Consider the following 21948-nt stretch of genomic DNA (forward strand, 5'->3'; position numbering starts at 1 on the left):
CAACTCTTTGCCCTAGAACAGCACCAACAGCATAATCACTAGCGTCACACATGATCTCAAAAGGTAAGTTCCAATCAGGTGGTTGAACAATAGGTGCAGTTATCAAGGCCCTCTTAAGTATTTCGAAGGCTTCCTCACAATCATCGTCAAAGACAAAAGGAATATCCTTTTGCAAGAGATTGGTAAGAGGCCTAGAAATCTTAGAGAAGTCTTTGATGAACCTTCTATAGAAACCAGCATGACCAAGGAAACTTCTTATACCTTTGATATCTGTGGGGTATGGCATTTTCTTGATTTCATCAACCTTAGCCTTATCGACTTCAATACCTCTTTCAGAAATTTTATGTCCTAAGACGATGCCTTCATTAACCATAAAGTGGCACTTCTCCCAATTCAAGACAAGATTGGTGTCTTTACATCTCTGTAAGACTCGATCAAGGTTGCTGAGGCAATCACCAAAAGATGACCCGTAAACGGAGAAGTCATCCATGAAAACCTCGACAATCTTTTCACAAAAGTCAGAGAATATAGCCATCATACATCTTTGAAAAGTGGCAGGTGCATTACATAAGCCAAAAGGCATACGTCTATAAGCAAAGGTACCGAAAGGGCAGGTGAAAGTGGTTTTCTCCTGATCAGATTGTGCAACTGGTATTTGGGAGAAACCAGAATAACCGTCTAGAAAGCAGAAGTGTGTGTGTTTAGACAACCTTTCTAGCATTTGGTCGATAAAAGGCAAAGGGTAATGATTTTTCCTAGTGGCTTTATTCAGTTTCCTAAAATCAATCACCATCCTATAGCCAGTAATAATCCTCTATGGGATCAACTCATCCTTATCATTAGGGACAACGGTAATGCCTCCCTTCTTAGGAACACAATGTACCAGACTCACCCAATCGCTATGAGCAACCGGATAGATAATACCTGTTTCTAGGAGCTTTGGTATTTCTTTTCTCACTACTTCTTTCATCTTAGGATTTAATCTCCTTTGATGATCAGCAACTGGTTCGAATTCAGGATCAGTTTTGATCTTGTGCTGGCATAGAGTGGGGCTAATGCCCTTAAGATCATCAAGAGTATATCCAATAGCAGCACGGTGCTTCCTCAGAGTTTTTAGTAACTTCTTTTCTTCATGCTACGAGAGGCTAGCAATAATAATGAAAGGATATATCTCTTTTTCATCAAGATAGGCATACTTAAGAGTATCAGGCAACTGTTTAAGCTCGAACACAGGATCACCCTTTGGTGGGGGTGGATCCCCAAGCAGTTCAACAGGCAGATTATTCTTAAGGATAGGATATTGTTCTAAGACAACTCTATCTATTTCATCCCGTTCATCCATATTCATATCATTTTCATGCTCAAGCAAGTATTGCTCTAAGGGATCAGTAGGAGGCACGGCAATAGAAGCTAAGGCAATAGTTTCATCCCTACTAGGCAACTCCTTTTCATGAGGTTGTCTACCAAACTTAGAGAAGTTGAACTCATGTGACACACCTTCAAAGCCAACAGTGACAGTTTGCTTCTCACAGTCTAAGCATTGACGGTATTGAGGAAGGTTCTGCCAAATATGATGGGACAAAAGCTATCTTGAGCGGTAGCAAGAACGAGGAAATCAGCAGGATACTTCGTTTTACCACACAAGACTTCAACATCCCTAACAATTCCTACAGGGCAGATAGTATCTCTATTGGCAAGTTGAATAGTGACATCAATAGGCTCTATCTCTACAGGTGCAATCTCATCTTTGATTTTGTCGTATAAGGATTGAGGTATTGCACTAACACTAGCACCCACGTCACATAAACCATGATAACAATGATCTCCTATCTTAACAGAAACCACACGCATGCCAACAACAGGCCTATGTTTGTCTCTAGCATGAGGTTTAGCAATTCTAGCAGCATCTTCACAGAAGTGAATATTATGTCCCTCAACTTCTCCAGACAGAAGATCTTTGATGATAGCAATGCTAGGTTCAACTCTAATTTTCTCAGGGGGTGTAGGTGTTCTAATGTAGCCTCTACGAATCACAGCTGAAGCTTTAGAATGATCCTTTATCCTAACAGGAAAGGTGGTTTCTCAATGTAAGCACTGGGAACAAAATGATCATTATAGGCAATGACTTTCTCTTCAACTGGAGTGGGTTTTAGTACATTGACTTCTAAAGGAGGAGGATATTTAAACCACTTCTCTTTGGGGAGATCAATACGGGCAGCAAAGGATTCACACAATGAAGCTACTATCTCCGAGTCAAGTCCATACTTAGCGCTAAAGTCACAAAAAGTATTTGTCTCAACAAAGGATTTAACGCAATCAAAAGTGAAATTCATACTTGACTCCTTACCTTCTTCAAGCTCCCAATCTTCAGAGTTGCGTTTAATTCTCTCCAATAAATTCCATTTGAAGTCAATATCTCTCTTCATAAAAGAACCGGTACAGGAAGTGTCAAGCATGGTGCGATCATCATGAGAAAGCCAAGCATAGAAGTTCTGAATGATAATTTCTCTCGAGAGCTCATGATTGGGGCATGAATATAGCATTGATTTAAGCCTCCCCCAAGCTTTAGCGATGCTTTCTCTGTCACAAGGCCAAAAATTATAAATATAATTCCGATCACGATGTACTAAATGCATAGGATAAAACTTTTGGTGAAATTCCAATTTCAACCGATTGTAGTCCCATGATCCAGTATCATCACATAGCCTATACCATGTCAACACCTTATCCTTCAAAGATAAAGGAAACACCTTCTTCTTGACCTCATCCTCGGGCACACCTGCAAGCTTAAATAAACCACAAACTTCATCTACATAGATTAGATGCAAGTCTGATGTGATGTTCCATCTCCTATAAAAGGATTAACCAGCAGTTTCTCAAGCATACCCGAAGGAAATTCAAAGAAAATATTTTCAGTAGGTGCAGCGGGTTGAGGAGCAACTCTTTGTGCTTCCGTTTGAGGTGAAGATACCCCGAACAAGCCCCTCAAAGGATTAGTATCCATAGTGACAAGTGACAACAAATTTCAGCACACTATATGAATGTTTCCTTACCAAGTTCCACTTACCAAAGTCGCTTCACTCCCCGGCAATGGCGCCAGAAAAGAGTCTTGATGACCCACAAGTATAGGGGATCAATCGTAGTCCTTTCGATAAGTAAGAGTGTTGAACCCAACGAGGAGCAGAAGCATCTGACAAGTGGTTTTCACCAAGGTAAAATCTGCACGCACTGAAATTGTCGGTAACAAGTGGTTTTCAGCAAGCAACAAGTAACAAAAGTAGCAACAGTGCAGCAAAGTGTCCCAATACCTTTTGTAGCAAAGGACAAGCCTAAACAAAGTTTTATAGGAGGAAAAACGCTCCCGAGGACACACGGGAATTTCCTTCATGCTAGTTTTCATCATGTTCATATGATTCGCGTTCGTTACTTTGATAGTTTGATATGTGGGTGAACCGGCGCTTGGGTACTGCCCTTACTTGGACAAGCATCCCACTTATGATTAACCCCTCTTGCAAGCATCCGCAACTATGAAAGAAGAATTAAGACAAAGTCTAACCATAGCATTAAACTAGTGGATCCAAATCAGCCCCTTACGAAGTAACGCATAAACTAGGGTTTAAGCTTCTGTCACTCTAGCAACCCATCATCTACTTACTACTTCCCAATGCCTTCCTCTAGGCCCAAATAATGGTGAAGTGTTATGTAGTCAACGTTCACATAACACCACTAGAGGAAAAACAACATACAACGTATCAAAATACCGAACGAATACCAAATTCACATGACTAGTATTAGCATGACTTATCCCATGTCCTCAAGAACAAAAGTAACTACTCACAAAGCATAATCATATTCATGACCAGAGAGGTAATGAGTAGCATCAAGGATCTGAACATAAACTCTTCCACCAAGTAATCCAACTAGCATCAACTACAAAGAGTAATCAACACTACTAGCAACCTTACAAGTACCAATCAGAGTCGCGAGATGGAGATTGGTTACAAGTGATGAACTAGGGTTTGGAGATGAGATGGTGCTGATGAAGATGTTGATGGAGACGAGTCCCCTTCAATGAGAGGAGTGTTGGTGATGACGATGGCGACGATTTCCCCCTCTGGGAGGGAAGTTTCCCCGGCGGGATCGTCCTGTCGGAGCTCTAGATTGGTTCTGCTCAAGTTTTGCCTCGTGGCGGTGACGAAACCACGAAAAATCTCCTCTGTGATTTTTTCCTGGACGAAACCCTCCATATAGCAAAAGAGGGGGGGGGCAGTGGACCAGTGGGCTGCCCACAAGCCCACATGGTGCGGCCTGGGGGTGGTTGCGCCGTGCAGGCTTGTGGGCACCCCCTGGTGCCCCTCTGGCACTTCTTCGGCCTAGTATTTTTGATAAATTAGGAAAAAAATCCCCGTTGATTTTCACGGCGTTTGGAGTTGCCCAGAATAGGTATCTCAACTTTGCTCCACTTTCAGGCCAGAATTCTAGCTGCCGGTATTCTCCCTCTTCATGTAAACCTTGCAAAATAAGAGAGAAAAGGCATAAGAATAGTACTGTGAAGTGAAATAACAGCCAAAGAAGCGATAAATATCAACATGAAAACATGATGCAAAATGGACGTATCACCTTACTATGCTTATTGTTTGTGATTCGATGAATTATTCTATTGCAATATTCCTATCAATAGGAAGCATGTTAGACTTAAATGTGTTTGGTATTTTCTTCTGGATGCTCTCTTTTGTTCTACAACTCTTATTCCTACGAGAGCATCATTAAAATCTTAAGCCTATCTTTATGACCATAAAGAAAGAGCTACAGGGAGACAACCCTTGTTATCTTTACTTTGAGTTTTTACTTTCAGCTTTTAGTGGTCTTTATGTGTGTTACTACTGTAGCAACATCATTGTATCTTTATTTTTAAGCTTTGTGCCAAGTTTTAGCCTCCGATTGCAAGAAAGTTCAAAAGTTGTGACATGGTGTCAAGAAACAGATTTTGTCTGATTGACGGAAAAAATCGCCAAAAATCACCATATCATCTTTTTATCTGAATGTTTTTGACAGCATGCTCTATATAATTTTCTTTCTGGATTTGTTCTGATTTTTTTGATTGGAGTTGCAGAAGTGCCCTGAAAAAATTATTTACTACATGTTGTTCTGTTTTTCACTGATTCTGCCACGTTTTGCGTTTTCATCATTTTGCAAATCTTAAGCTTGCTTTTCCGTTGCAAAAACCTTTTGGCATTCATGAGAAACAGTAGATTTTCATGAAAATCTTTATTTCCAGTAGATAATGAATTGTTTTATCATGGGTACTAACCGCTCTAATCAGCTTATGATGAGTTTCGTATGAAGGGAGTTTTCAAGTATGCGATGGAAGATGATGAAAGAAGATGCAGGAGTATCAAGCGCTCAAGCTTGGGGATGCCCCCATGCACCCCTAAGAAATATTCAAGGAGACTCAAGCGTCTAAGCTTGGGGATGCCCCCCGTGCATCCCCTTCTCTATCAACAATCATCAGTTCATCCATCTCCATGTTATATTTTTATCACTTCATATGCTATGTGCTATGCTTGGAGCGTCCCGCTCTTTACTTTTTAGTTTGTTTTAGTTTTGCTTGTTGGTCATAAATAAGTTACATCATATCATTCTTATTTGGGAGAGAGACACGCTCTGTTTTAATTGCTTAGAACACTCTGGTTTTCACTCTTATTGTTCTGTGAGTGTTCACTTTTTGCTAGTACTACGTTTAGCTCTTGTTTTCCACTCATATTTTGTTTAGAGATTGTTAGTTTGCTTCAGTTATATATGATTATCTCTCTGGTATTTAATTAATATCATCTATGAGAGTTGTTTCAAGAAAGTTGAATAGTGTTGGAGAAGAGTAAAATATTTCATGCTTATAGTGGTGCAATAGGAAGCTTCTTTAGACTGTGGCTTAGACTTTAACATGTCATGTTAGATATTATTTTAATTATATGCTTAGTAGTTATTGATGTAGCATGACTTGTCTCAAATAGATGAGAGTGCTTAATGTGCCATTGAAAGAATCATGTGTTGTTTTTATCATATCAAAGCATAATATTGTGGTATTCTCTTTTACTACTTCATTTGGGTTGACTTGGCGCATGCTCACACCATATTATGACTACAAACCAGTCACTTATAGCCTCTATGATCAATTAGTTTTTGACTTGTAATACCATTTATGCTTTGATTAATAATGTTTTTGTCTCTATGCATGATTATGGCCATTATTGCTCTCTTAATTTGTCGCTCTCAGTCTTTTGCTAGCCTCCACCTGTACTGAGTATGAGCTCTACTCGTGCATCCAACTCCCAAAAACCAAAGTTTGCCAAATGTGTCCAACATACCTACCTACATGTGGTATTTAACCGTCACTCCAAGTAATTTTCTCATGTGCTACCTTTAAAACTTCCAAAATTATGCATGTTTTGTGCCTCTGTTTTAGCTCATGGGAAGTAGTAGATAATTCATGATCTTCTCATACTGGACAAGCTTTATCTTTGGTTTGAATGTCTAATCTGCGAACCCCTAATACGAGGAGGGACTGGCATGAGTGCGCCCAGCTCATAAAAGATAATAGCAACAAACAAAACCTCCTTCATGCTTTGTTAATGAGAAATCAGAATAGTGATAAACAAAGGAGACTAAGGGGGTGTGATCGTCCCCACTTTGGGAGCCATTCCTCAAAACTTGTCCAACATGAGAAGTATTGGGCTATCTTCTAGCATTCGTTGACGAATTATGCACCTCCCAAAAGTTTGTTTTACAATATTATTGATTTGAAAAAACTCTAAAAGCTCTAGCACATGAGTAATCCATGCTTCCCTCTGCGAAGGGCCTTTCTTTTACTTTTATGTTGAGTCTTCTTCTTCTAACTTTATGCACCAATTAAGAGAGCATAGTTGTCATTCTGAGTATAATGTGCATAGTTCCAAAATTATTATTGATTGATTCATGATATGTTATTACTTGTTCTCAAATTATTTGTATCTAGTCACCACTTGAACTTTGAAGGTGTCCTCGCATTTATGTTTTGCCCCACTCTTAAGGACAAGCGAAATACCACTTTGCTATGTTTTCTTTATGCTCGAAACAAACGTATAACTTTCAAGTGCATTATTATTCATGATCTTTTGTTTGTGTTACTTTTCATGTTGCAACATGGTTGCTAAGTTTCATTGTTAGAATTATATCTATCATGCCTATGTTTAGAGTGCTATGATCTCAGCTTACAAACGCTTTTACAAATATGATGATCAAGATTATGTTTCTAGCATGTCACCTCAAAAATTATTTTGTTTTTTATCGTTTCACCTACTCGAGGACGAGTAGGAACTAAGCTTGGGGATGTTGATACGTCCAAAACGTATCTATAATTTTTGATGGTTTCATGCTACTTTTATGCTTTTGATAATTGTTTTTATATTAAGTTTATGATTTATTTGGACTAACCTACTAATAGTTGCAAAAGTGCAAATGTCCTTATTTTACACTTTGATGTGTAGGAACTATCAAAAATAGAAGAGGAAACCTTGTTGGAGTGGGACTCTGACTTTCCTGAAATCTGCCCCCCTACAGATTTTAGAGATCGTCTGTTTCTGCCTCGAAGGTGACGTCAAATGAAAAAATAATATATGCGAAAGTTGTGGGAAATTTTATGCTGATAAGGTTGCCCGTAATGGTAGTATCATAAGTAGTATCATGCATGCCAACTAAGCACTTTCGATGAGGTGGCATAGAATTAAATGTAGAAAGAGAGGGTTGAGTATCATATCATGATACCATATCATATTAAATGATGTGTTACTATGTGTCTTGCATGGCAATAAATGAACCACACTATGATACTAACATATGATACTATGCATTATGGATGTGATATCATACATTAGTATCATATGCATGATACTACTATATGATACTGCCCATTACAACCAGCCTAACTCTAGATATAAAATTCGGCCCATTTAGAGTTCGAACACTACAGGAAAGCCCATTTTATTGGAGGACAAATATCTGATTACAGGATTATGGGAATCGGTGACGTGATTGAGTACAACTCTTACCATATTAGATGGATTCGGCCAAGCCACGACTTGGAGACCTCATTAGGGCTGAGAGGGGTTCCTAGGAAGGTTCTAGAGGTGCCCAAGAGCCCTTGGATCAAAGTGGCATCCATCGAAGGGCCAAGGATGATCATCCCGACCCATATAAGGAGAGGAATAACCTGATTTCTCGAAGGCCACCAAGAGCTACGAGATTTTCTCCTCCCACACAGCCGCCTTGGGGTGGAGAACCACCTCCATACCAGCACCATCTCAAAGGAAGAAGGGATGCCAAGGGCCGCCGCCCCAAGGGTCGTGGCCACCGTCTCCTCTCCGGGCTGCACCTCTCCATCAACCTCTTGCTCACCATGACCATGTGTGAGTAGCCTCCCTCGGGGCTAAGGTCTTCTACGTGTAGCTATGTGGTCATCTATCTCTCCCACGATGTGATCTTGATTGTGATTATAGGCTATGTTAACGTACGGTGATCCTATGATGTTTCCCCTTCTTCTATGTATTGGATTGATGCACTTACTTGATCTTATCTAGTATAATCCCCGAGAACATGATGACAGCGGTCTATTGGACATGGATTAGAATATATTTTTTCATGAGTGATTTCCTCTTTTGTGAATTGATTGAATATTGAGAGTCTCTTGGTGCTTGTCTTTGACTATCCTTGAGATATGTTGTGGTGATTGTGGTACTCTCTTTGGATGGCCGCGGTGACATTGGGAAATCCATAGATGAGAACTACAAACTCTGAGGTGTGCTTTTGTATCCCTACATAATTCTCACCCTCTCTTGATCACAAAGGAATGGCCTCCAAGTATGTCCCCATTGCATGTTTTAGTGGAAATATCATGTGATTAGTGAAAGGATGTGGATGTTACCTAGAGGGGGGTGAATAGGCACTTTAAAATAATTACGGTTTAGGCTTGAACAAATGCGGAACAGAACTAACGTTTAATTTGTCAAGCACAAAATCTAAAACAACTAGACTCAACTATGTGCACCAACAACTTATGCTAAGCAAGCTAAACAACTAAGTGATAGCAAGATATATGACAAGGAACAATATGGCTATCACAAAGTAAAGTGCATAAGTAAAGGGTTTGGGTAAGGATAACAGAGACACGCGGAGACGATGATGTATTCTGAAGTTCACACCCTTGAGGATGCTAATCTCCGTTGGAGCGGTGTGGAGGCACAATGCTCCCCAAGATGCCACTAAGGCCACCGTAATCTCCTCACGCCCTCGCACAATGCAAGATGTTGTGATTCCACTAAGGGACCCTTGAGGGCGGTCACAGACCGTACAAACAAGGTTGGGGCAATCTCCACAACTTAATTGGAGGCTCCCAACAACACCACGAAGCTTCACCACAATGGCATATAGCTTCGAGGTGACCACAAATGCTCGGGGCAATCTCCACAACTTAATTGGAGACCCCGACGCTTGCCCGGAGCTTTACACCACAATGATTGAGCCCCGAGTCACCACCAAGCTTCTAGGGGTACCAAGTACCCAAGGGTAATAAGCTTCTCAAATTCTCACTTCCACGTATTACCATGGAGAACTCAAATCGATGCACCAAATGCAATGGCAAGGGCACACGGAGTGCCCAATTCCTTCTCTCCCAAATCCCACCAAAGCAACTAATGCTAGGGAGGATAATGAGAGGAAGAACAAAGAAGAACACGAAGAACTCCAAGATCTAGACCCAAGGGGTTCCGATCACTTAGAGGAGAAAGTGATTGGTGGAAATGTGGATCTAGATCTCCTCTCTCTTTTCCTTCAAGAACTAGCAAGAATCATTGGAAGGATTGAGAGTTAGCAAGCTCGAAGAAGGTCAACAATGGGGGAAGAACATGAGCTAAAGAGATAAGGTTCAATGGGTAAGAAGACCCCCTTTTACAGGTGGGGAAAAACAAACTGTTATGCGTCACAGCCCACACAGAGCGGTACTACCGCTCATGGGAGCGGTACTACCGCTCGGTAGGTTCACCAGCCATGCTGAGGAAAAAAGGATGCGCAAATAAAGTCCGACGGAGCAGTACTACCGCTCGTTAGGTTCACCAGCCATGCCGAGGAAAAAAGGATGCGCAAATAAAGTCCGACGGAGCGATACTACCGCTCGTGGGAGCGGTACTACCGCTCGGCACAAGCGGTACTACTGCTCGCCACAGAAACTGCCTTAACTTTCGCATACAGACTCTGAATTCAACAAAACCAAGTTTGTTGGAAAGCTAACGACATGGACTAACACAGTATTGATAGAAATATTAATAAGAAGCAAGTGAGAAAAGGCCCATAAGAAAATGGTGAGAACCCTTCTTCGAATAAGACCGGTAAAAACTTCCAACATCGAAAACATCATAGAAGATGCATATGGACTCCGTTTTCGATGAACTCGAGCTTGTCATGAAGATGACCATAATCTCTAAAACTCACAAAGAGAAACACCAAACAACAACCAAAAAGTATGATACAAGGATGCAAATGGTTTGAGCTCTCAACGAACGATACGATCATGCTACTCACTTGAGAGCACCCTATGACAGTACGACAATCTATTCTAAAACAGAAAACCTATCAAGGGCAAACCTATACCTTGCACCTCGTACTATTGAGCTAGATGACAATGATCTTGGCTTCCTCAAGATGGACCACCTTTCTTGATTGCGTTGGCTTGATGAAGACTAGTTGCTTGCTCCCCCATACACACTATGGGTGAGCCGCTCTTCAGCATATCTTCACAAGTCCATTGCCACCATCCTCCACCACTTGACGTCATCCTCCATGGGTTGTATGAGATCTTCCTCTTGACGAAATCCCATGGAAACACACCTAACCCCACATAGAACTCTCACGAAGACCAGGGTTAGTACACAAACAAGTAATGGACAATGCTAACCATACCATGGGATCACTTGATCCCTCTCGGTACATGTTGTACGCTTTGTGTGTTGATCATCTTGATTTACTCTTTGTCTCACGATCTTGATCAACCTTGTGTCTCTATGACCATTCTTTGGATAATACCTTGAATACCACCTTGGTCATCATATAAACTCATTGAACCCAACAGATGGACTTCAAGAAGTGCCTATGGATAAATCATATAAATATAACTTAAGGAAACCATTAGTCCATAGGAATTGTCATGAATTACCAAAACCACATATGCGGAGATATGCTCTAACAATCTCCCCCATTTTGGTAATTGATGACAACCACTTCAAGAGAGTTTATATATGGAAATAAGCATAACCAAGCGCACACATACAAAGCAATAATGCATGCGTGCAAGATGTAAATGTTTACGCAATAAAAGCAAAACCCTCTAAACATATCCAAAGTAAACTCTCTAAACTTCTCCCCCATTGGCATCGATTGCCAAAATGGACCAAAAGTTTAGAAAGCCAGTATAGTAGGTGGTCCTCCAATAAGTGTGTACTTCTCAGCAAATGAGTGGAATGAAATACACAAATACAATGATAAGTAGTTGGAGGAAAACGAACTATATTGAGGACCCAAAGATTGCAAAAAGAAGGATCGTATGGCACAAAGACATACAAAATAGAAGCAAGCAATCAAAAGATACCATATGGAACAAACAATCACATGGTCCTTCGAACCACATGAATAAAAGATATTATGATAACGGCAAAGGAGTGTTTTATCAAAACTAGAGAAGCTCCCCATGATTTGTGCACTAATAACAGATTTTTGTTTTTGATACAAGTGCACAAACTAGGATCGTTGCTCCCCCAAAATTAATAAAAACACAGAACGAGTGCAAGAAGATAGATGAGACAATAAGCATATCACTTGCACAAAACAAATGGTTGACCAACATGTAAAACCAGCAACTTAAGATAGGCTCAACCAAAATAATGTGTGTGAGTTATGGCAAAGCACTTGAGAAGACTAAGATAAGGATGAGCATTACTCATCAACATAGTCTTGATGAAATGAGAAACAAAGTGCAAGACATATCCTTCCCACACACACACTACTAGAAAATGGGTTCACAAGCTTACTAAAAAATTTGAGAACCAACGCTTGTGACAACCCATGGTGAAGATAGGAAATAATAACCTTGTCAAGAGGAGGGATACCAATCGAAATGGGAAAACCCTCATCAAGACAAGCATGAGGAAAAATAATCATCACCACCAAAGAGTGCATCAAGATGCAAGAATATAAGATACGCACTCAAGACAAATCCTTTCACAAAGCCACCAAAAACTGAAAAAGGAAATGTAACAGTGGACGTGAAAGAAAAGAGGATATCAATTAGAGATGTAACTTCTCTCATGTGTAAAAGATTCTAGGTAGAAGACAGTCATGATGATATATATCCACAAAGAAGGATGTACACACAAAATGGTTACAAGAAGGAACAAACAAGATATCCAAAAGGAAGTCATAAATATATCAATAAGGTCTTTGCTTGGAAGCATAGCACATGGCCTAATATTTTCTTATTGTACAATATGAACTTCCAACATACGAATATCAAAGACATCCCAACTAGCAATAAGACATCATCGTTTGGATGCTTTGAGAAAGGAAACAAGTACCACAAGAACGAATCAAGAGATTCATGCCAAGATGCAATGTGGAGAGAGAAACAGAACCACGAGAGGAGGGTATAACCCCTCGCGGTCCCGACGGTGCAGTAGTACCGCACGTCGTCACGGTAGTACCGCCTGGCCAACGGTTGTAAAATTTTACTCCACCTCGCTGGGCGGTAGTACCGTTCGTCCAGCGGCAACAGAAAAATACTGTCGTGCTGGATGCGATAGTACCGCGTCGGTGCTGCTACTGCATGAGTGCAGTAGTAACACATCTCCAACGGTAGTATCGTGGCTACCCACGGTAGTACCGCTCAGCCAAGAGAAGACATCTTCGGGCCTTGCAAGGAATGTATGCATGAAGTAGATACTTGTTACCAAGACATCATTGGATTGATGTAGTAGATGGTTGTTCGTTGATCATCCTAACTTGGCTCCATTAAGCACACGGTGTCAACACCTTCCTTGTAGGTGAGCCGAGCATCCAATGCATCTCCAATTGTTCCGAAAACAACAAACAAACAAAATGGTGCCCAAACTCATTGGGACCAAAGAGTTGGACAACCAACAATACATAGGACAAAGTCCACATAAATATGTGCATATAGATATGAAATTGAATTTCATGCACAGTTTAGCCAATTTATGACAAGGTGGAGTTTCCCCTATATATCGGGTCAAGGAAAGAAAGCATGCAAAAGAAGCTATATATAGTAAATATGCATGCTCAAGGCTCTCAACAATCAACTCAACACAAAGTTGATAAGTCACCAAAAGAGAAGGTATCAAGTGATAATAAGACCCCAAATGAAAAACTATCACTTGAAGGATATCAATTAAAAGATACCTCAAGGAATGAGATATTGCTAGCAGTCCCCGGCAACGACACTAGAAAGATGTTGTTGACGTGCAACTATTCCTCACTTGATGCCTCCACGGCAACAGAGCCAGAAAAGAACTGCTCCCAGTTGCTCAACAATTAACAATTGTCTTGCAATGGCCCACCAGCGCGTGGGATCACGGCAGTTTTCGAGGGTAGAGTATTCAACCCAAATTTGTTGGTTCGCCCGACAGGAAGTGAAAGAATATTCTCAAGTATTAGCAGCTGAATGTGTCAGATTCAACCACACCTGAAAGATTAGTGTCTGCAAGCAAAGTATCAGTAGCAAAGTAGTATGATAACAACGGTGCCAGAAACGATCTGTTGACGGCAGACTATTCCTAACGGTTGGCGCCAGAAGTTGCCCGTGGACGGGAAATATTCTTTCCCGTCAACGGCGCGAGAAAAAGTATTGTAGCAGGTAGCAGCAGTGTAACGAGTAACAGCAGTGGCAAGGAACAGCAGTAGTGACAGCAGTAGCAAGTAACAGCAGCAGAGCAAAACAAGTAACAGCAACAGCGACAGTAGTAACAGCAGCAGAGCAAAGCAAGTAACAATAGCAGCGACGGTAGTAACAGCAGCAGAGCAAAACAAGTAACAACAGCAGTGGGACAAACTCGTAGGCAATGGGTCGGTGATTTGTTTGGATGACATTCATCATGCAACAGTTATAACACGGAGAGATATGTGGCTAGCTCCCATTCGTCAATGTGATGTAAGCATGCATTCCGTGTGTCGTCATACGTGCTTAGGGAAAAGAACTTGCATGACATCTATTGTCCATCCCTCCCGTGGCAGCGGGGTCCAAAAGGATACTACGGGATATTAAGGTTCTCCTATTAATAAAGAACCGGACCAATGCATTAGCACTTGGTGAACACATGAACTCCTCAAACTATGGTCATCACCGGGAGTGGTTCCGGTTATTGTCACTCCGGGGTTGCCGGGTCATAACACATAGTAGGTAACTACAACTTGCATGATCGGATCTAAAACACACATATATTGGTGACAACATAATAATTTCAGATCTGAAATCATGGCACTCGGGCCCTAGTGACAAGCATTAAGGATGGCAAAGTAGTAGCAACATCAATCTCAGAACATAATGGATACTAGGGATCAGTCCCCGTCAAAACTAACTCGATTACATGATAGATCTCATCCTACTCATCACCGCCCACCGAGCCTACGAATAGATTACTCACGAACGATGAAGAGCTTCATGGAATTGGAGAGGGAAGAAGGTTGATGATGACGATGGCGACGATTTCCCCTCTCCGGAGCCCAAAACGGACTCCAGATCTGCCCTCCAGATGAAGAACAGGATCTGGTGACGCCTCCGTATCGCAAACGCGATGAAATCTTCTCTTCTGATTTTTTCGGGATGAAAGTGAATTTATAGAGCTGAGTTTGGGGGCGGCACGGCCACGTGGGCCCCACAAGCTTGGTTGCCGCGACCAGGGGGGCCGCGGCAATAGGGCTTGTGGCCCACTAGCACATCCCTCCGGTGGATCTTTGCGCAGGTACTTTTCATATTTTCCAGAAATATTCTCCGTAAATTTTCAGGACGTTCCGAGAACTTTCATTTCTGCACAAAAACAACACCATGGCAATTCTGCTGAAAACAACGTCAGTCTGTGTTAGTTCCATTCAAATCATGCAAATTAGAGTCCAAAACAAGGGCAAAAGAGTTTGGAAAAGTAGATACGATGGAGACGTATCAACTCCCCCAAGCTTAAAACCTTGCTTGTCCTCAAGCAACTCAGTTGACAAACTGAAAGAGAAAGAAATACTTTGACAAACTCTATTTGATCTTGTTGTTGCAACTATGTCTAACTCACAACCAGAATTTCAGCAAGATCACAAGTTAACCACATAAGCAAGTGACACAAAGGTCTCACGGTAAACTAATATCAATGGCATAATCAGCTAGTGAGCAAATAATAATGAGTTTCAGATACCAACAATTCAATCAAAACAAGCATGAAGCAATATGAATAGTTGGTATCTCGCTAGCTCTTTCTGAGACCGCAAAACATAAATGCAGAGCACTTTCAAAGATCAAGGGCGGACTAAACATTGTAATTCATAGCAACGAAGATCCAGTCATAGTCATACTCAATATCAATCAAAAGCAAAGCATAAAAATGACAGAGGTGCTCTCTAATTGGTGCTTAAATAAGAAGAGGATGACTCGACAGGAAAATAAATAGACAGGCCCTCCGCAGAGGGAAGCATTGATTTGCACAGGTTCCAGAGCTCAAGCTTTGAAAACAGAGATAATAATTTTGGGTGGCATGCTTTCATTGTCAACGCAATGACCAAGAGTTCTCAATATCTTCCATTCTACCCATGCTATAGGTGGTTCCCAAACAGAAAAGTAAATTTTTAACTCCCCCACCACCAATCAATCACACTCCACGGCTAGCCGAATCCTCGGGTACCAGCCATACTAACATCAATCCGGGGGGAGTCTTGTTTTACAATTATGTTTTCGATTTAAGCGTGGAACTGGGCATTCCAATTACTGACCCCTTTCTCGTGAATGAAAGTGAATGAACACATGTCGAGGATAACACGCCTAACATGGAAGATACCAATAGCCCCCTGTCACCACATGAGCGGTTCGGGCATGCAAAACAGATTATTTGTTGAAGGTTTAGAGAATGGCACATGCAAATTTACTTGGAACGGCAGGTAGATACCGCAAATAGGTAGGTATGGTGGACTCTCATGGAAAAACTCTTTGGTTTATGGAAGTGGATGCACAAGAAGTATTCCGCTTAGTACAAGTGAAGGCTAGCAAAAGACTGGGAAGCGACCAACTAGAGAGCGACAACAGTCATCAAGATGCAAGGAGTGTGACTAACATGGAGTGCAAGCATGAACAAGATATAAATCACCATGAACACGAACATCATAGAGGCTATGTTGATTTTGTTTCAACTACATGCATGAACAAGCGCCAAGTCAAGCCACTTGAATCATTCAAAGGAGAATACCATCCTATCATACTACATCATAGTCATTCTCAAAATCAATGTTGGCATTCAAGACAAACCATTATAAGCTCCTAGCTAGTTAAGCATGGCATCAGAAACTATGATCTCTAAGTTGTCATTGCAAACATGGTTCTCTCACAACAAAGCTGAATCTGAGATGACAAGCTAGTCATATTTACAAAAACAAGATAGATAGAGTTCATACCAGCTTTTCCAGTCTCAGTCACTTCATCATATATCATCATTATTGCCTTTCACTTGCACGATCGAACGATGTGAACAATAATAAGAGTGCTCGTGCATTGGACTAAGCTGAATCTGCAGGCAAACACAAAGGAGAAGACAAAGTAATATGGCTCTTTGAAAGCTAAACAGGTATGCATGCAAGAGCCACTAAAAATTGTAACCAATATCTTCTACCTTGACCCAAAGAAAAAGAAAACTATTTACACGGGAAAGCTCCCAACAAGCAAAAGTAGAAAGGAAAATCTTTTTGGGTTTTCTCAAAAGGACACAAAACAAGAAAACAAGAAAATGAAAATAAACTAGCATGGATAATACAGTGGCAAAGTGTAAACACCGAGTAACAAAGTGAAAGCATAAGCATGAATGTAAAGTCCGTGAGAACACGTATTCCCCCAACCTTAGGCTTTTGGCCTAGCTTGGTCTACTCCCAAGGACGGTCCTCGCGAAACCCAAAATCATAATCGGGATTATACGGGAGCGCTGCAGCCACTGCCTGAATAGCTGCCTCACGGAGACGAGCAGTCGTCGCCTCCCTCTCATACTCCTCTGCCTCTCCTATGGTTATGTAGTATCTCTGTTTTACCTGAAAGTCAAAGAAAGCAGCAGCAGGAAGGGTAATATGGAAAACACGTTGTCGGTTAAATATTAATCGGTATAGGAGGGATTCATCATCCCTCTCAAGGAACTGGTAGCGTGGCATAGCGACGCGGTCAAGGAAAGCTGTATGGAGCGGGGGATCTCTTGCGCGGATGGGTACTCCAAGAAAATTTGCTATGCGAGTGGCATAGATGCCACCAAAGAAATCCCCACCAATAGCATTCTTATTCAGCCTCCTTGCTATAATAGCTCCCATGTTGAAGCTTCTGTCACCCGTCACTGCGCTCTTAAGGATACTAAGGTCGGAGGCGCATAGGTGACAATGTTCAACCTTGCCGTTAATGCATCTACCTATGAAGAGGGCAAAGTAGTGCAAGGCAGGGAAATGAATGCTTCCTATGGTAGCTTGCGTGATGTCTCTAGTTTCTCCAACAGTTATACTAGAGACAAAATCTCTAACCGAAGACTTAGCAGGATCTTTAAGATTACCCCCATCGGGTATTTTGCAAATCCTATTGAAATCCTCCAAATACATGGCGTAGGATTTATCATACAGATCAAATAGTGTGGATGAGTCACGGCCAACTGAAAATTTAAATCTACGCATGAAAGAGGCAGTGAGCAAAGCATACTGATCACATTTATCTGAGAGGAATTCTTCTAACCTGGCATTGCGGACAAGTGTATCAAACTCATCCTTGAAGCCTGCTTCGATCATGAACTCATCGGAAGGCCATTCACATGATTGTACCGGTGCGTCCCTTAGTTGATAAGGTTCGGGCTCCCGAATAGAAAGACGGGGACCCTTCTTACTTGAGGAACCACCATGAAACTTCCTCCTGAACATAATTTCTTTTTGCTGAAATTTTAAAGTTCAAGAGAAAAGTGAATAAAGGCCAAGCACACATTGCAGCAACTACTCCTATTAGTGCCTAGAGACCGTATCACGCGCTAAAACTACTTGGGACAAGCTAAAATCAACATTTCAAGCTCAAGAACAGGGTCACCAAGGTAGAAAGAATACGCGAAGGATAAAGCACTAGAGCCAAAACTAATTGGACCAATGGAGGAGTCACTTACCAAGGAGTAATTTCCCCAAAACGGTTCGGAGAATGGTGCTTTGAGCAAGGAGATCAAAAATCACAGCCAAATGAGCAAGAACACGGGTTTGAGCTGCGAAATGATTTTTTCTCGAGGTAGAAGAAGAGGATGGGGCTCGAATGAGTGGAGGGGGTCCCTGTGGACCCCACAAGCTTGCTTGCCGCGGCCAGGGGGGTAGGCCGCGGTGACAGGGCTTGTGGCCCACTGATATGGCCCCTAGGCCAGCTCTCAGTCCCAGTATTTTTCAAATATTCCAGAAAAAATCATACTAGATTTTCAGGACCATCGGAGAACTTTTATTTTCGGGGTATTTTTCTACCGGACGCTAAAAGAGGAAACAGGGAAAACTAAACTAAATCTATCATTTTTCTTCTAAGCAACAAAAGGTGAAAGCTTAAAACACAGGTATGTGACTTCTTGATTCATCCATTTCATGGTCATCGGAAGAAATCCGTCAATGGGGTTGATCAAATCCTCATGACAAAACCTTCTCGAATCGCAAAAGAGAATGGAGAATTCTCGAATAGCCACTAAGTCACCTCAATGGGGATATGTATCTCCCCAACAAGCAAATCATACTTCATCTTGACACGAGGAATAGGGCATTCAAAGCTCCCAATAAGAATCGATGAAGTTTTTTCGATACCATTGATGCAATGTACTTGATATCGTTTCTTCGGAAAGTGCACGGTATGCTCATTACCGTTGACATGGAAAGTGACATTGCCATTGTTGCAATCTATAATAGCGCCTGCAGTGTTTAAAAAGGGCCTTCCAAGGATGACAGCCATGGCATCGTCCTCGGGAATATCCAAGATAACAAGGTATGTTAAGATAGTTGTGTTAGCAACCACAAGAGGCACATCCTCGCAAATACCGACAGGGAAAGCAGTTGATTTGTCGGCCATTTGCAGAGAGATTTCAGTGGGTGTCAACTTATCCAGTTCAAGTCTACGATAAAGAGAGAGCGGCATAACCCTAACACCAGCTCCAAGGTCACATAAGGCAGTCCTCACGTAGTTTCCTTTAATGGAGCAAGGTATAGTGGGCACTCCGGTATCACCAAGTTTCTTAGGAGTTCCACCTTTGAAAGTGTAATTGGCAAGCATGGTGGAGATCTCAAGATCTGGTATCTTCCGTTTATTGGTCATGATATCTTTCATGTACTTGGCATATGGAGACATTTTGAGCATATCAACTAACCGCATCTGCAGAAAGACGGGTATTATCATTTGAATAAAGCGCTCAAAATCCTCATCATACTTTTTCTTGGACGGCTTAGGAGGAAAGGGCATAGGTCTCTGAACCCATGGCTCCCTTTATTTACCATGCTTCCTAGCAGTGAAGTCATTCTTATCGTATCTCTTAGGTTGTCGGTTATCAGGATTAACTGTAGGTTCAATATCCACATCCTTATCATTGCTAGGTTGAGCATCATTATGAACATCGCTGTCCATGTTGTCACCAGGTTCATGTTCATCACCAGATTGTGTTTCTGCATCAGACGCAGAAATGTCATTTGATTCTTCAGGTGTGACAGTATTTGGTGAACTGACATGTAGGTTTCTATCATCCTTCTTCTTCTCCTTAGGATGACTAGGTGTATCAGCATTAATTCCTTGAGAATCTTGATAAATTCTCTTAGGATGGCCTTCAGGATACAAAGGTTCCTGAGTCATTTTGCCTCCTCTAGTAATGACTCTGACAGGGTTGTCATTTAATTCATTGAGCAAGTCATTCTGAGCTTTAAGTACTTGTTCTACCTGAGTAGTAATCATAGAGGCATGTTTACTCAGAAGCTTCAGATCATTGACATTTCTGTCTACACAAGCACTTAAATGACTAAGCATACGAGTACTTTGTTCCAAATGTCTGCTAACATAATCATTGAAACTCTGTTGTTTGGCAACAAATTTGTCAAATTCATCAAAGCATAGGCTAGCAGGTTTGTCAAAAGGAGTATCACTCTCATCAAACCTACGCAAAGAATTTACTTCCACTACTTGTATCGGGTTATCGAGACCATGGATCTCTTCGATAGGTGGTAGATTTTTGACATCTTCAGATCTAATGCCTTTCTCTTGAATAGATTTCTTCGCTTCTTGCATATCTTCGGGACTGAGGAATAGAATACCTCTTTTCTTAGGAGTGGGCTTAGGAGGTGGTTCGGGAATAGTCCAAGCATTATCGTTGATCAAGATGTTATTCAGTAGGATCTCAGCTTGTTCTACAGTTCGTTCCCTAAAAACACAACCGGCACAACTATCTAGGTGGTCTCTAGAAGCATCGGTAAGTCCGTTGTAGAAGATATCAAGTATCTCGTTATTCTTAAGAGGGTGATCAGGCAAAGCATTCTGTAGCTGGATGAGCCTCCCCCAAGCTTGTGGGAGACTCTCTTCTTTGAGTTGAGCAAAGTTGTATATTTCCTGCAAGGCAGCTTGCTTCTTATGGGCAGGGAAATATTTCTCACAGAAGTAGTAGACCATATCCTGGGGACTACTCACACATCCAGGAGCAAGAGAAGTGAACCAGGCTTTAGCGTCATCCTTTAGAGAGAAAGGAAACAACTTAAGGATATAGTAGTAGCGGATCTTCTCCTCGCTAGTGAAAAGGGTGGCTATATCGTGTAGTTTGGTGAGATGGGCTACAACCGTCTGAGACTCATAACCGTGGAAAGGATCAGATTCGACTAGAGAGATTATCTCAGGGTCGATAGAGAATTCATAATCCTTATCGGTGATAAAGATAGGTGAAGTGGCAAACTTCGGGTCATATTTCATCCTAGCTTTCAGAGATTTTTCCTTCCACTTGAGAAGTAATTTCTCAGCGTCATAAGCATCCTTACACGCAAGAAAATCCTCAGCTATCTCTCCCTCCATAACATAACCCTCAGGTATATCAGGCAATTCATATCTAGGAGAGCTAGATCTAGCAGGAGCAAAAGTAGGTTCTATCTCAATAGTATCGGCAGTTTCAGAAGCATCACGAGCATTGGCAGTAACTCTAGCAATATGAGCATCAAGGAATACCCCTAGTGGCATATCGGGAAAAGTAGTATCTCTAGCAGTATCAAGCATAGCATCATCAGGCAAAATAGCATCTCTAGCATCATTAGGCAAAGCAGTATCAAGCATAGCATCTCTAGCAGTATCAGGCATAGCATCTCTAGCAGTATCAGGCATAGCATCTCTAGCAGTATCAGGCATAACATCTCTAGCAGTATCAGGCATAGCATCTCTAGCAGTATCAGGCATAACATCTCTAGCAGTATCAGGCATAGCATCTCTAGCAGTATCAGGCATAGCATCTCTAGCAGTATCATAAGCATCATCAAGCACAGGCGACATATCAAGATTTCTAGTAGGAGGTGGTGTCGCAAACTTACTCATAATTGAAGGTGAATCAAGTGCAGAGCTAGATGGCACTTCCTTACCTCCCCTCATAGTTGAGGGCAAGACTTTGGTTTTTGGAT

Source organism: Hordeum vulgare, chromosome 7H (assembly GCF_904849725.1).
Source record: "Hordeum vulgare subsp. vulgare chromosome 7H, MorexV3_pseudomolecules_assembly, whole genome shotgun sequence".
Lineage (NCBI taxonomy): Eukaryota > Viridiplantae > Streptophyta > Magnoliopsida > Poales > Poaceae > Hordeum > Hordeum vulgare.